The sequence below is a fragment of the Cyprinodon tularosa genome, unplaced genomic scaffold (genome assembly GCF_016077235.1).
Source record: "Cyprinodon tularosa strain WSP-4 unplaced genomic scaffold, ASM1607723v1 ctg1262, whole genome shotgun sequence".
In the NCBI taxonomy this organism is placed as follows: Eukaryota; Metazoa; Chordata; class Actinopteri; order Cyprinodontiformes; family Cyprinodontidae; genus Cyprinodon; species Cyprinodon tularosa.
The window spans coordinates 615-16,352 of record NW_024038073.1 but is presented as its reverse complement, the minus strand read 5'-3'; the positions used below and the strand labels follow the sequence as shown (position 1 = coordinate 16,352).

The following is a 15,738-nucleotide window of genomic DNA, read 5'->3' as shown; positions in this document are numbered from 1 at the left end:
TTAACTGCTTTAGTGTTCTCCACTATGGAGGTGAGAGAAGAATTTTATCAGAGCTAATGTCTATCATCTACAACACACCCCATGGCAAGCCTGAATGTTGCATCTATGATTCAAAGAGAAACCAACCATTCATAAAAAAAAGTTAAAAAGCAGATGTTGAATCCTGAGAGTTGTTCGGGAGACCCAACTGACACTCATACTAGCAGGAATATACCATAGGCATAGCCAAGTTGATCTTTTCCTTCCTTCTGCTTTTAGTCTCTTAGAGCATCTGTCAGTAGCTATAAATATTGTGCTGGCTGTGCTGAATTTGTTGTTTGTTGAGGAAAGTTTATATATATATATATATATATATATATATATGTGACCCCGCCCATGAGAACCCGGCTAAAGTCGCAACGTCTAATTATTCAATAAAGGTCGTCAAAGCTGTCATATCGATAAAAATGTCAAAATTGTGCTATATGAGATTATTGCTGTAAATGATAGATTAAGTACTGAGGTTTATGGATGGCTTGTTTAAAAGTCAATTTCTAACATGATAAATAGCGTATTTTGTGATTTTATAAACCTTACATCGTGTTGTTTTTGCTAAAAATTTCCGGAAGTTTGATGCATTCGCGCTGCTTTTTCTATGATCTTTGGGATTATTTTATGTGTACAAACAACGGTTAAATTGTTTGTGGTTTGGTTTAGGCACTGCATTTCTATCGAAAGACTTGTGTTTTCTATCATTAAAAAGTGTACAAACTTGTGTGGTAAAACTCCTCAAGTTAGTCAAATCAGTTCGCTAGTTTGGTTTCAGTCACTGTCTACTCCCTGCTTCCATTCCTCTGCTCGTTGTTTCCCCTGACCCCATCTTATGACTCTCCATGACTTGAGCAAAATGCAAAGTGACATTATGTGATACTATTAAATTACTACTACTACTACTACTACTACTACTACTACTACGACTACTACTGTTGCGGCGAACGCCTCTTTTGTTTACATCAGCTGTTTAAGCGTGAGCGCGCAGTTTACCTGTGTGCAATCAATCAGTCAATCAAAAGGTGAGACAAACTTCCTAGTTCAAGCAGAGGATCGCAGCATGAAAATAAAAAGCCCCCGTTTACTCGGGCAGTGGAAGAAGCTGTGCAAAATGTGTATTAAGGAAGCAAATGACTGAACAGACAGCCGGTAAGCTTGCATTTCTGTTGTGAAAAGAATGTATGCGCCGCGCTGATGAGGCGTTGAGACGTGCAGGAAATGTTTGTTTGTAGTTTTAAGCTTATAAATACTCACACGGTACGTCATGAAAATTTTGGCTTGTAAGTCTTGCTTGCTTGCTTTATTTGGTTGGAAAAAATGCTGGTGTAACTTTTTTTTTCAGTGATTTAACATTGCGGTTGAACAATCCAAATTAATGTGTTTGTGAAAACTGTTGCACGGGGTAATTTTTGCATCTTTCTTCTGTGTGTGATTAAAATAGACTTCTAACAGTTAAAATGAAATTTCATAGTCTATGTTATGCATATTTAAAACAAACTAAAAATCACTCACTGGTTATTTATTATTGCTATTTAAGAATTCATGTAAGCTATGGAGTTAAATAACCTCCATAAATCTGCTTCGGTTAAAATGCGTTAATACGTTTTTTGATGCATTTTTTATGATAATTAAAAACTAAATGGTCTTAATTTAAAGTTAAAAACATAGTCTATTTTCATAAATATATTTAATGTTGCATTTCTCAGAACTATTACAATTTGCTATATGGTAAATGCTTTGTTTGGTTTCATTTCTTTCAAAGGTTTTTCACCTGCTTAATTAAATGATTCTGTAAACCTGTAAACAACACAAGAAGAAGAATAAAAAAGGGAAAAATGAAACAACAGTTTGGTCATTGAGTGGAATCCAGTTTAATGTTCAGCTTAATACAACCCTTCAAGTGTGGGAATAGCACAGCAAAGATCAAATCACTTGACAACTACTACTAATAATAATAATATAATAATAATGAAATAACATGACTACATGATCTGATAGTAACATCATGGTATTGTGTTATGCAACTGCTTACATAATCAGCTTCATCTGGTACCACCTAGACATTCATTTAGTGTAATTTGTATGCTTTTTCGCCATGATCATCATACTAAATAGATCCATTTTTATTAAACATGAAAATTTTTATATACATCTGTTGGATATTACTTGAAAAAGCAGAATCTAAACTTGAATTTGGTGTATGACACACTGCCAGGATAATTGTGATTCCAAGATGCATCAGTGTTGAAAGTATTTTTAGTTTAGAATTTTGAGTTCCAAATCTTTACATTGGAATTTCTCAAAAGTCAGTTTTTCTGAACCCGTATGCAGCACAATCTTTGATATGGCCCTACTCTGTGAATTTTAGAGATATCAATCTGAATTTTTCAGAATACATTCTTAACATTGTGTAGAATGGTTTTATACATTAAGTTGAGATTCACCAAAAAATGACTTTAGCTGGGTTTTCATAGGCAGGGTCACATATATATACAGGACTGTCTCAGAAAATTAGAATATTGTGATAAAGTTCTTTATTTTCTGTAATGCAATTAAAAATCATGAAATGTCATACATTCTGGATTCATTACAAATCAACTGAAATATCGCAAGCCTTTTATTGTTTTAATATCGCTGATTATGGCTTACAGCTTAAGAAACCCAAATATCCTATCTCAAAATATTAGAATATCGTGAAAAAGTATACTAGTAGGCTATTCAACTAATCACTTGAATCGTCTAATTAACTCGAAACACCTGCAAGGGTTTCCTGAGCCTTGAAAAACACTCAGCTTGGTTCAGTAAACTAAATCACAAGTATGGGGAAGACTGCTGATCTGACTTGTCCAGAAGACCATCATCGACACCCTCCATCAGGAGGGTAAGACACAAAAAGAAATTTCTCAAAGAGCAGGCTGTTCACAGAGTGCAGTTTCAAAGCACATTCACAAAAAGTGTGTTGGAAGGGGTAAATGTGGCAGGAAACGCTGCACAACCAAGAGAGGTGACCGCAGCCTTAACAGCATTGTGAAGAAGAGCCGCTTCCAGAATTTGGGGGAGCTTCAAAGACAGTGGACTGAAGCTGGAGTCCAGGTATCAAAAGCCACTGTTCACAGACGTGTCTGGGAAATGGGCTACAATAGCCGTATTCCCATGGTCAAGCCACTTCTGAACTCAAGACAACGGAAGAAGCGTCTGACTTAGGCTATGGAAAAGAAGCACTGGACAGTTGCAGAGTGGTCCAAAGTCCTCTTTTCAGACGAAAGCAAGTTTTGTATGTCATTTGGTAGTCAAGGCGCAAGAGTCTGGAGAAAGGCTGGAGAGGCGCAAAATCCAAGTTGTCTGAAATCCAGAGTGAAGTTCCCACAGTCAGCGATGGTTTGGGGAGCCATGTCAGCTGCTGGTGTTGGTACACTGCGTTTCATCAAGTCCAGAGTAAATGCAGCTGTGTACCAAGAGATTTTAGAGCACTACATGCTTCCATCTGCTGAAAAGCTCTATGGAGATGATGATTTCATTTTCCAGCATGATCTGGCACCTGCCCACAGTGCCAAAACCACCAGTAACTGGTGTACTGACCATGGCATTACTGTCCTTAATTGGCCTGCCAATTCCCCTGACCTGAACCCCATAGAGAATTTGTGGGGTATTGTGAAGAAGAAGCTGAAAGACACCAGACCCAACAATGCAAATGAGCTAAAGGCCGCTATTGAAGCATCCTGGGCATCCATAACACCTCAGCATTGCCACAGGCTGATTGCCTCCATGCCACGCCGCATTGATACAGTAATCTGTGCAAAAGGATTCCCAACCAAGTACTGAGTGCATTAATGGACATTTGCAAATGTTTGATTTTGTTTTGCTGTTATAATTTTTTTTTACTTGGTCTGAGGAAATATTCTAATATTTTGAGATAGGATTTTTGAGTTTTCTTAAGCTGTAAGCCATAATCAGCGATATTAAAACAATAAAAGGCTTGCGATATTTCAGTTGATTTGTAATGAATCCAGAATGTATGACATTTCATGATTTTTAATTGCATTACAGAAAATAAACAACTTTATCACAATATTCTAATTTTCTGAGACAGTCCTGTATATATATATATATATATATATATATATATATATATATATATATATATATATATATATATATATATATATATATATATATATATATGTATGTATGTATGTATATATTCTCTTACAAGATTAATGTTTTTTGTCTAATGTCCCTGTTTAAAATTAATGTCAATTCAATTCAGTGAATGCACATTTTCATTCCAAGAGGCCAGGGTTACTCAATTCAGTCTTATGAGGGCACAATCCAGCAGGTTTCCCAAATCTCCCTGCTCTAACAAAGTTGACTCAAATTAAATAGATCTTTTTATGATCGGTATAACAATTTGAGTGTGAGAAGGGGTAGATTATATATAAGATTTTCTTCCTTCTGCTCCCTTTCATATATATACATATATATGTGTGTGTGTGTGTGTGTGTGTGTGTGTGTGTATGTATATAGACGTGTATATATATGTATATGTATATAGACGTATATATATATGTATATGTATATAGACGTGTATATATATATATATGTATATAGACGTGTATATATATATATATGTATATAGACGTGTATATATATATATATGTATATAGACGTGTATATATATATATGTATATAGACGTGTATATATATATGTATATAGACGTGTATATATATATATGTATATAGACGTGTATATATATATATATATATGTATATAGACGTGTATATATATGTATATAGACGTGTATATATATATATATAGACGTGTATATATATGTATATAGACGTGTATATATATGTATATAGACGTGTATATATATGTATATAGACGTGTAAATATATGTATATAGACGTGTATATATATATATGTATATAGACGTGTATATATATATGTATATAGACGTGTATATATATATATGTATATAGACGTGTATATATATATGTATATAGACGTGTATATATATGTATATAGACGTGTATATATATGTATATAGACGTGTATATATATATGTATATAGACGTGTATATATATATGTATATAGACGTGTATATATATGGATATAGACGTGTATATATATATGTATATAGACGTGTATATATATATGTATATAGACGTGTATATATATATGTATATAGACGTGTATATATATGTATATAGACGTGTATATATATATGTATATAGACGTGTGTATATATATGTATATAGACGTGTGTATATATATGTATATAGACGTGTGTATATATATGTATATAGACGTGTGTATATATATGTATATAGATGTGTGTATATATATGTATATAGACGTGTGTATATATATACGCGTATATAGACGTGTGTATATATATACGCGTATATAGACGTGTGTATATATATGTATATAGACGTGTGTATATATATACGCGTATATAGACGTGTGTATATATATACGCGTATATAGACGTGTGTATATATATACGCGTATATAGATGTGTGTATATATATACGCGTATATATATATATGCACATATACGCGTATATATATATATGCACATATACACGTATATATATATATGCACATATACGTGTATATATATATGCACATATACGTGTATATATATATATATGCACATATATACAGTGTTGGGAAAGTTCTCTTTCTACATGAACTAGTTCAAAGTTCAGTTCACACATTTTAAAATGAACTAGTTCAGTTCATAGTTCACAATTCCAAAAAATGAACTAGTTCATAGTTCTTTTTTTTTTGTCCAGACAGCAATTATTTTATCAGTTGTAACACTGAAACTGTGCGTCAGATTTCATCTTCATATCCAGTTTTGAATCCTTATCCAACCAGAGTTTACATTAGCATTGAGGGGACAGCATTTCCCCATTGTTGCTTTAATGCTTTGTTGCTGTCCGTTCACTTCACACTAGTAGCAGCTGCAGCTTTCACCCCTACAGTATATTCTCAAAAACATCAGGAAAAATGTGCTGCTTGAATGGTCTTTTTATGAGGAATTATTAAAAGAAAAATAGGAAAGTAGTCTTTAAGGTGCAAATGTTTTTTTTTTTTTTTTTTATAATTTTTTCCATTTGAAATTCCATTTCAATACATACTAAAAAGGAATACTGGAATCCTGGAAAATTATACCAGGCAGGTTTAACAAACAAGTTACATGGATAGTAAAACCCTCAAGAACAGGGGTCTACAGACCAAGGACCCCCAAACTGATGGCGAGATGGAGCGGGGACCCCCTATTTATATATTTTGTATGAAATTGTGTCCTATAGTCACTCTATTACAGATGGAGTAATTTAAAGAAATTAATTTCTCCCTGGGATTATTAAAGTTTTTCTGATTCTGATTCCTGGTTGTTGTGAAGGAAACGGTGCCCAGCTTGAAAGAGCTCCTGTGTGTCGCTGAATGTGAGCATTGATGACTGAAAGACATCTTTGTTTCCATTTATCTGTTTACTACAGTGTGTTGATTTCATGTTAATGAGTATTTAAAGACATTTCAATTAGTGGGGGAAAAAATTGCAGGGGGGAATATAAAAATATCAACTAACCATGCAGATCCACATGCAGTACCTCCGTAGACCCCCTAGGGGTCGCGGATCCCCTGTTGAAGACCTCCGCTGAAGAAGATTTTACTAACACAAACTGAGGGACCAGGCTGAGGTAGGAATTTAAGGTTACTGAAGTGCGGATTTTTTTACTGAAAGCCGGCGGGCAAACTTGTTGCCATCATCCTTACCTACCACCTGGTCATAAAACTGTTTTAAGTGATCATACTGCTGCTTTGTCGCCTCCACGGTAGCCTACATGCTGATGTAGCTTCCACGCTGCATTTTGTTTTGATGACGCACGCGGCTGTAGGCTACGACGCTGGTAGCTGCTGTTGCCAGATTGGGTGTTTTTCCCGCTACATATTAAGGCCTGTTTACGGTGTGATTTAGCCGGGGTTTCGCCTGGAGGACTCTATAGAAATCTGGCAACCTATTGAACGGAGCTGAACTGAGAGAGCGTGCCGTTCACAGACACCAGAATGAACGAGTTCACAATAACGTTCATCAGGCAGTAATGCAGTACGTTCAGTTCACGTTCGCCCAAAATATGAACGAGTTCATGAACTTTCGTTCAATGAACGCGTTCAGGCACAACACTGCATATATATATATTGCTCATATATTGGACTATAGACTATATGTGTATATATATATATATATATATATATATATATATGTATATATGTAGATATATGTATATATATATATATATTTATATTTATATATATATATATATAGACTGTATATATATATATATATATATATTAAAGAAAAAAAAAGAAAAATATATATATATATTTTATTTATTTATTTATATTTTTAAATATTGTGTCATGTATTTTGTTTTGTCCAAAGAATTAAATAAAGATGTAAGCTAAATTGAGTAAGACAAAGCGTGAGAGTTCATTTGTGGAAAGATACTGCTCCCACCTGCTCTCTGCCAAACATAAAATGATTGAAAGCTGACCATTGGAAATGTAAATTGTAAATGCAAATTAACAAAGCAGACCTACACTATGTGCCTCACAGTGGCAGTGTCTTTTGTACTTTAAAATTAAGGCAACATTGTTAAGTCTGTATGCCGTGAAGGATCGTATCTTTATTCAAATTCTATTTTCCGTGACATTTTTTTTCGTTTCAAGTTGGAGTTATCCAAATTACGAGTGTTTTGAATGCATCATATTCGAATTTACAAAGCGCGCTCGGGAGCAGAAAGTGCGGGAGCCGTGAGGTCTATCCAGGAGAGGACGCAACGGGGAGGTGAGTCCCTTAAGAAAAATAAATGAATGCCTTAATCTGTCTGTGGGAAACGTTTAGCTTTTATTGTTGGAACTTCACATGTTTTTTTTTTTTAGCTGCCAGTGGTACAAAAAAACGTTAGCTAGTTAAATTTCAGTTAACAGGGGTGAAAGTAAGCTGGTATGGTCCAGTATTGTGTAGCTACCACTAAAAGATTAGCGAACCATCACGACTGCACTGTTTAAAAAAAAAAAAAGATCTACCAGCAAATTATGCTCTTTAAAACTACTTTGTCTGTTTGAAAATCCATTTTAATCCAATCCGAATTTAACTGTCTGAGCTGAGTTTTAGTTCATGCTGGCACTGGTGTCCTGCCCTTCCTCCTCTCCTCCAGAAGTCCGGTGGTCTCCCCTGCTCCCTGAACATTCGTTTACTGCAAGATTAATTACTTCATGTGTATTGCAAAATGCCCTATTTAAAATCAGTAGGACAGCAGCAGTGTTTGAGTTCAAAGCAGCAATTTAACTTTAGCAACACATAAAAAAGGCGACCGCAGTCTGTACGGCATGTCGCATCCCTCCAAGACTGACCTGCTTATTTCTGCACCAGAGGAGACGGACACTGAGCGTAAAAAATGGATGAATCAGTTAAATTATATTTTTCTGGCTCTGATTGAACATCAATCTCGAAAATAATGAAAGTGTTGTGGAAAAAAATTTTTGTGGTCCAGGCAGCGCAGCGTGTGAACGTGAGTGAGAGGGCGTGCCGCTGTGAAGCCAGAAGAGAAAACGTGTGTGAAATGCATCCGGTAAAGAAAGAGACAGTGACCGCAGCAGGTAGAAGAACAGCGGTGATAAATATGCAGCATTAAAATAAAGCTGCTTCTCTGCAGCATAGTTCAGTCTGGAAGTTGGTGCCACTTCGGCCGTGGAGAAGATGGAGAAACACGTGTTTCTCAGGATTTTCAGCCCCCCCCACACACCCCCACCCACGTGCTCAGTAAACAGTTGATCTATGAGTTTATTTCTACTCAGAGAGATCTGATTACCTGAAAACATCCATACGCCGGTTACCTCCATGTTTGTTTGGTTTCCATAAACATCGTGACGTGCGTGATTTCACAATTGTGTTCCACTAAGCATTAGGGCTGGGCGATATAGAAAAAAAGCTTATCGATAAAAAAAAAATGCATATTGATCGATATCGATAATTATTGAAAAGATTTGAAACCATATTTTATGCGCAGCTCTGCCTGGACATTTTATGATATTGCTAAATGATTTAATTTTAATAAAGAACAAAAACACAGACTTCCAATTAAATATTTATTTAACCAACTTTTTTAACCATAACAGAATTTTTTTAAAGAAAAATAACTTAAGAGACATGAGTTATGTATACTGACAAAGAATAAACTAAAGTGATCAGAAAAGTGACCAAAATAAATATAACAAATACATAAATAGAATACCCTATATGGGAGGGAATAGTACACCACCAGCTTGTGGTAATTAAAAGATTGTAGGACTAGGCTACCATGTAAACTCCACTCAACAAGAACAAAAACCCAAATCAACTCACCCTTTAGCCTAGCATTTCTATGGGCTATTTTTTCTCACCCCTATTCTTCTAGAGGAGCTGCTGGCACCTCGTTATGGTTCAGCTTAGTTTCCTGCTTTAACCTGAGTTATTACTTTGAAGTTGCTGGCCCCTCAGCATTTTTCTCTCAGTTGTTAGAAAAATTAAAATTAAATCATTTAGCAATATCATAAAATGTCCAGGCAGAGCTGCACATAAAATATGGTTTCAAATCTTTTCAATAATTATTGATATCGATCAATATGCATTTTTTTTATCGATAAGCTTTTTTTCTATATCGCCCAGCCCTAATACAAAATGTAAATGTGCATAAAGAACACTGCAAAAATGATTTCAAAATGAGTAAAAATGTCTTAAATTAAGCGTATTTACCCTTAATTTGAGAAGTTAAATAAGATGATTTGCCAATGGAATTAGTATTTTTACTCTTAAAATAAGGCATCTAGATAAAATGCACTTGAAATAAGACAAATCAATTGTTTTTTTCTTATTTTAAGTGTAACTTGTCTTGTTCCATTGGCAAAGTGTCTCACTTAAATCCTTAATTCAAGAAAAATGCACTTATTTTAAGAAGAAATTACTTATTTAGATGTCATTTTTTTTGCAGTGAATTATTTTCATCTACTCATTTATAAAGAGATAGATTAATGTTTCAGTTAGTACCGGCAAGAATTTAAAACTACTTTCACCCTTGGTTAGATGTTGTATACTGACAAGAAAATAGTTTAGATTGAACATGGAAAAAAATTTAAAATGGTTAACTGTTATAATTATTCAGTTTATGTACTATTATGCATTGTTTGAACTTGCATGCTCTTCCAAAAGAATGCTGTGTTGTGAGCAATTCAGTGGCCAGTGTAAGCATATTTTGGCTTTCATATTTTGCTTTAAAAAAAAAAAAAGACCTTGCATTTCTTTGATTCAGCTTCAACTACATCCCTAGGAAAATAAATACATAATTTCTATTTGTCTAAAGCAAAATGTGAATGACTTTTTTGTTTGTATGACTTTATTTTTGTGAAGGAAAAAGACGCAGTGCTACATTATTAGGGATGCACGATATTGGAGTTTTCGCTGATATCCGATATGCTGATATTTTAAAACTTGTGGCCGATAACTGATATTGATACCAATATTAAAGCTGAAAAAATAAGTAGTGATTGCAAACAGTTTGTTATCCGTTTCCAACACTTTGAAAAATAGGGGTGGAAAAAAATATTGATACACTGAAACAGTGGGCTGGTCGGTTGAATATCGTTTAAATATCGGTGGGGTGATGGGATGATGACACTCACTTTAGGCCAATATCGATAGCGGCTGATTATATTGTGCATCCCTATATATTATACATTTTAACAACAGTGTATTATACTGTTATGATGAGTTTTGCAATATTGTTACAGAAATCTGGTGGTGGCAAAAACGATTGAACTCATTCAAGGTAGGAATCTCTGGAGAAACACATTTTTTTATTTATTTATTTATTTTTTTTACAAATGCACACCTTGCCCTCATGCTGTTTACCTTTGCACTGTCCCTGTCAAATAAATAAACAAATGTACTGATATATGATGTACCAATGTGTCATTTCTTTCTCTTTCAGAGTATCATTCTGCTGCTGAGCTGCACAAATTGCTAAACACCAAATAGGTTAGTGATCCTGTAGTGCCATGGATAAAGAACAGTGGAATACCACACGCAGTAATTTAAGGAAAAGAGCTGTCAAAAGAGTTAAACAGTTCTTTGACTCTTTAAATGACAAGCATGAGCTTGAGGTTGACAGTGACGAAGAGTGCAGTTTTCAGGATGAAGTGATTCCTTCAACCTCGGAGGCAATCGCTGATTCACCACCAAACTTTGACATAGACAGCGGAGATGGTGGATTAAGTTGTGATGATGACGATGACGGAAATGATGTTCATGACACAAGGGATTTAGCAAGTTGCTTGAGAGACTGGAGTACACAGTTTGGGATTTCCCTGATTGCTTTGTCTGCCCTCTTGTCTATTCTAAAAGTTCATCATCCTTCTTTGCCCAAAGATGCCAGAACATTGTTAAAGACACAGGTTTGCCATGCTGTTAGACCCTTGGCAGGTGGATCATTCCACTATTTTGGGATACAGAATATGTTCACTAAAATATTTCAGAGACTTGCATTCATTGTTCCAGATAGTCACAACTTTAAATTGCAATTGAATATTGACGGTCTTCCAATTTTTAAAAGCTCATCTGTTCAGTTTTGGCCAGTCTTGGGAATTCTGCAAGGGTTCAGCCGGAGACCTGTCCCAATAGCCATTTTCTGTGGGAACTCAAAACCTCAGTCTTTATCAGAATATCTAAGGGATCTGGTTTGTGAACTGAAGTCCCTGAGCAATGGATTTGTTGTTAATGGTAAAACCTTTTTCCTCACTGTGTGCTCAATAATTTGCGATGCTCCCGCAAGGGCCTTTGTTAAAGGTATTAAATCACACAATGGCTACAGTGGCTGTGACAAATGTGTACAGTCAGGTGTATATGTTAATAACCGCATGACATTCCCAGAGGTAAATGCTAGACTGAGAACAGATGAATCTTTTTCAAATGCAGAGGATGAGGACCACCACATAAAACGTTCACCATTTTGTGAAACATCTGTTCCTATGGTCAGTGGCTTTCCACACGACTATATGCATTTAGTTTGCTTAGGTGTGATGCGTCGTCTACTTGATTTATGGATTGGCACATGTGGGAAGTTAAAATCCCGCATTTCATCCAGGCAGGTCTCACTGATTTCTGCCAAGTTACTTGCTCTCAGAATGTACATACCCTCTGAATTTGCCCGAAGACCAAGGGGGCTTGATGAAAGATTAAGATGGAAGGCAACAGAACTTCGACAGTTCCTACTTTACACTGGCCCAGTTGTTTTGAAAGATGTTCTGGCTCCTGAGGTGTATCAAAATTTTATGCTCTTATCTGTGAGCATTTACATTCTGGCGAGTCCAACCTATTGTTTGATGTTGAATGACTTTGCGAAAACCCTCCTCAGAGCATTTGTTAAACATTTTGGGCAACTTTATGGGCAGGAATTTGTAGTGTATAACATACATGGCTTGATTCACCTCAGTGAAGATGTAAGGGTACATGGGAACTTGGACCTGATATCTGGATTTCCTTTTGAGAACTATTTAAAAAGCATTAAAGGCATGGTTAGGAAGCCTACTTCACCACTGCAACAAGCGATACGCAGGATTTCAGAGCTTAAAACAACAAGTTTACCAGAAGAAACTCTGAAAACTGGAAAAAATCTCAAAATTTCGCATTCAGATGGACCTGTCCCAGAGGGTTTTGTGGCAACTGTCTCCCAATTTAAAGAACTAGAAATTGATAAATTTGTTATTAATTTGTCAGAGAGGGACAGATGCATTAAAATGAATGGCAAGATACTTTTGGTCCAGAATATAGTTGTTTTTGAGGGTCAGGAATACCTGGTTTGCAAAGAATACTTAAAGATTACAAGCTTTTTTGACTATCCCATTGACTCCTCAAATTTGGGAATTTCTTTTGTGTCAGATCTCTCATCACACCTTATGTGCTTTAAGTTGGACACTGTACAGAAGTGTGTTCGCTTACCTTTGGAGGCAGGGTTTGTTGTTGTGCCTCTTCTGCATGCAGACTGATTCTACATTAGCTGCACTGTTTTCATTTGTTTTCATTTTCAGTTTAATTTATTATTCATATACTTAATGTGCAGCTCAGCAGCAAGTTACAGTTCAGTCAGCCTTCACCCATCTAAGTGTAAGTTGTATACCATATTTAACCCCTTAAATGTCCAGGTCCCGCCCACGGGCCGTTTTTTTATCTTTACATAGAGGCCAAGCTTTTGCATGTACTCCAAAGGGATCAAGAGCAGCAGCTAATTTAATTCGGGATATGCATTTTTTAGCAGTTTTTGGCATATGGGGGGGACCTGTTAAGGGGTTAATGTAATTATTCAGTTGGGAATGTGTATGAGTTTGTCTAGTATTTGTAAAATTATCTTTGTGTTGTTGTACCCTCTTCCTCTTCTAGGCAATGTTTTACATTGTTGAATTTGAAGAGACCCAAGAAGTCGAGGTGGTGCCAGCAGCTTGGGTGGCTGATGACACTCTTTACTCCATCCAGACAGTGTCTTGCCCACGACCAAAATCTAATAAATTAGCAAAGATTCCCAAAGGAGTAAATCATGATAATCTAATTAAAATCAAAATAACTCCAATTGGGGAAAAAGTTAAAACAATTAAATGCGGTCTGTTTAACATAAGATCGCTTTCCTCTAAAAGTCTACTAGTTAATGACTTGATTTGTGATAATCACATTGACTTGTTTTGCCTTACAGAAACCTGGCTGCAGCAAGAGGATTATGTGAGCATAAATGAGGCAACTCCTTCAAGCTATTTAAATTTTCACATCCCCAGAAGTTCTGGGCGAGGAGGAGGAGTAGCAACAATCTTCGAGTCTGACTTACTGATTACTCCCAAAACAATTAATTCCTACAACTCTTTTGAACATTTAACCCTTAATTTCCCTGATCCAAATTTCAAGGCAAGAAAACCTCTTCTTTTTGTAACTTTGAATCGTCCACCAGGTCCTTACTCTGAATTTTTAGATGAGTTTTCAGAGTTCCTTTCTGATTTGGTATTAAATACTGACAGGGTCATCATAGTGGGAGATTTTAACATCCATGCTGACATTGAAGGCGATAGCTTAAGAGCAGCCTTTAATGCTATCTTAGACACTATTGGCTTTGTTCAAAATGTGAATAGTCCCACGCATTCTCATCTTCATACTTTGGATCTTGTGCTGACATACGGCATAGAATGTGAAGAAATAACAGTATTTCCTCACAACCCTGTCCTCTCTGACCACTTTCTAATAACCTTCAGGATTACTTTAACAGAGTTCTCCTCCCCCAAAAGAAGGTTCAATTTTAGTAGATCTTTATCAGATAGTGCAGTTATAAATTTTAAAGAATCTGCTTCAACTTCTCTCTGCTCTGTGTCACTGAGCAGTGCTGCAGAGTGCAAAAGCTTAGCTTATTCCCCTTCACAGGTTGATGATTTTGTTGAGGGGGTTGCTAGTTCTCTGCGTATTGCCTTAGACAACGCAGCTCCTTTGAAAATGAAAACCGTTAAAAATAGAAAGCTTGCTCCTTGGTTTAATGCAGAGCTGCGTACTTTGAAGCAAAATGCTAGGAAACTGGAGAGAAAATATCGCTCCACAGGCCTGCGAGAGTCCTTCCTAGTCTGGAAAAATGGTTTACTGCTGTATAAGAGGACCCTTTTGTAAAGCAAGAGCAGCATACTTCTCCTCATTAATAGAGGAGAATAAGAATAATCCTAGATTTCTTTTTAATACAGTTGCCAAACTCACCCAGAGCCATAGCTCTGTTGAACCGTCCATTCCACCTGCTCTTAGCAGCAATGATTTTATGGGATTCTTTATAAATAAGATTGATCTTATTAAAAATAAGATCATAAGCACTCCTCTATCCGCGATTGTACCTGAGGTAGTCATGGAATCTGAACCGGGTTTAGACTGCTTTGATCCAGTTGAACTCTCTGAATTAGCAAAATTATTGTCTTCATCTAAGCCTTCAACTTGTATGTTAGATCCAGTTCCAACCAGGTTATTTAAGGAGGTATTCCCTTTGATCTCCTCCTCCATTTTAGATGTGATTAATCTATCTCTGTTACAGGGATATGTACCTAAATCTTTTAAGATTGCTGTAATTAAACCTCTGCTTAAGAAACCGTCTCTTGACCCAGATGACTTGGTCAATTATAGACCTATATCCAATCTTCCTTTCTTATCCAAAATTCTTGAGAAAGTAGTTGCCAAACAAGTTTGCGATCACTTCCACCATAATGAACTTTTTGAAGAGTTTCAGTCTGGCTTTAGAGCTCATCATAGCACTGAAACAGCTCTGGTGAAAGTCACTAATGATATTCTCATGGCCTCAGATAATGGACTTGTATCTGTGCTCGTCCTGTTGGATCTTAGTGCTGCATTTGATACAGTTGACCATAATATTCTTTTAGAAAGACTTGAATATTTTGTTGGAATTAAAGGAACAGCACTAGACTGGTTTAAATCTTATCTATCTGATCGAATTCAGTTTGTTCATGTTAATGATAGATCTTCAACACGCTCAAAGGTTACCTGTGGAGTACCACAGGGATCAGTGCTAGGACCAATTCTCTTTACTTTATACATGCTCCCAATTGGTAGAATTATTAGACAGCATGGGAT

At 35.9% G+C, this 15,738-nt stretch overlaps 1 long non-coding RNA gene across 1 annotated transcript; it reads left to right on the top strand.

Annotated features, from left to right (window-relative positions):
• The first annotated feature begins 7,856 nt into the window (after positions 1–7,856).
• Positions 7,857–13,593, top strand: LOC119777713. Its single transcript, XR_005279950.1, has 4 exons — positions 7,857–7,893; positions 10,875–10,912; positions 11,075–11,121; positions 13,519–13,593. It is a non-coding gene; the product is annotated as an uncharacterized LOC119777713 (long non-coding RNA).
• The last annotated feature ends 2,145 nt before the right edge of the window (positions 13,594–15,738 follow it).